Raw genomic sequence first — 1,938 nt, 5'->3', positions numbered from 1 at the left:
CACGCCGGAGTACTCGGGGATTTTCTCGAAGACGCGTCACCCTCTCCCCCTGATGACATCAACGATGTTCCTGGTGTTATCGTTTGCTCTCTCGTACGCTTTGTCCTGCTTAGAAACTCACACCTGGATGTCGAGTACTGGTAACCGTAGTCCGCGTGGCAACAGAGGCCCCATCTGGTACACGATATACACTCCGTTGGCGAAGGTATCTCTGGCCCAACTCCGTTCTGTCTCCACGACCTCCGCTTGGCCTTCGATGGATATTACCAGCCGTGGTCACAGCGTCGTCCCGGCACGCCTAGCCCTGTTCCGTACGACGACTCCGATATGATACGACTCCAATCCTCCCAGGGTGTTGTCTCCGTTCCGGTGCATCGAATGAGGACCTTTATCGACAGATTGATCTCTCGACTTGATGCGTGTGTCGACCTGACTGTGAAGGAGTGGACTGGGGAAGATGGAGGGTTGCTATCCCGCAAATGACGCTTTCGTGTTGGCTGAAGGTGAGGGTTACGCGAAGGCGGGCCTATCGCTTCTGTCATTGGTGCGTTCTCTCTTGTGCGGTGCTCGATCGAAGAGGCATGTAAGGTGACCTCGCTGGGAAACGACCTGTACTTGATTACGCATAGCTATTCTGGGAGCTTCCGATTGAGTGGCTCTGGCCACGTGGTATCCTTGGACACCCGCTTCGATGGTTCATGGGCTGAGTTGATGGCACACACCACACACGCCGACATCCTCACCTCCGTGCTTGAGTCCCCGGAGATCTTTAACTCCGTGTGTCGCTTCTTCCGCTCCTCTGCCGATGTGGATCTACGAGCTCGCGTCGCGTCTGCTTCCGTCCGCCCTTCGCCGCGTCCTGACTCCCGCACAGGGTTCCCGACCGTCGGAAATTCTCGTACAGGCCACTCCGTTTTGCTGGACGAGTCCTTACCCGGTGAGGCACATTGCGCCAGAGGCCATGCTCCAATACGATCCGGAAACGGAGTGTCGCTTCTACCTTGTGGGTTCGGGTACTGGGCTGTCGAAGAAGCCGAAATCATCCACCGCACTGACTCTTGCACGCCTCGTTGAGGTCACACACCCGTCGCTGGACGCGTTCATCGAGTCAGACGATCTGACTGGGGCTGTGCCAGAGTTCCTGCCCCGTATGCTCCCGAGGCGTCTCGAAGTCGTCAGGGAGGCCTTCGTCGATTCGGTTGAGATCACACTCAACACGTTTGTTGATAACTGGAATGCGGGCATGCGTCCGCTTCTCAAGAAACCGGATGTTGACCGGCCTACCGCGCGCACCGCACCTCGACAGCAGAGAACGCGCGTCAAGAATAACGTTTTTACCGGAGAACGTATCTGAGTACCGTTGGCGTAAGCCTTCTTCTCAACCGTACCTCAATCCAGAGGCTGACGAGTAATCGAAACGGTTTTCATGCAGACGTGTCTGATGATCATCCTAACGACCCTGTCCTGATGACCTTTTCGCTCGCTCATCAGCCCAATCAGCGACGACGCCGCGCGACGGTCGTCGTCGTCGTCGTCGTCTGAGAGCTCTGACGTGTTCAGAGCCTAATCGATGGTAGGCCAGAATGACGTCTTCGGGCGGCAGTTGCAGGAACTCCAGAATGAGTGTGGTCAGCGTGCAGGGTTTGTTCTGCCGGCCGTGGGGCTGGAACTGATCGGGACGGGTGGCGAGGTCGTGCATCCTTCGCCGGACTTGGGTTGCTAAATAAGTGTTTACGTTCCCGTTGAAGTAATTTCGCAAGTCCATGACTTGGTCCTCGTTCAGGAAGTATTCGCCATTGTGCCGCCTCATTTGCAGCAGCTGGAACAGGACGGCCGCCAGTTCCCGCCGCTTCACGACTTGCGGCCCCTTCACCAGCGGCGAGTGGAGGGTGTCAGTTGCGAACAAACCGCCGACCAGCTCTTGCGCGAAACTTTCTC

The sequence above is a fragment of the Gregarina niphandrodes genome, assembly GCF_000223845.1.
Source record: "Gregarina niphandrodes unplaced genomic scaffold scaffold00126, whole genome shotgun sequence".
Lineage (NCBI taxonomy): Eukaryota > Apicomplexa > Conoidasida > Eugregarinorida > Gregarinidae > Gregarina > Gregarina niphandrodes.
This window is presented reverse-complemented; position numbering follows the sequence as displayed.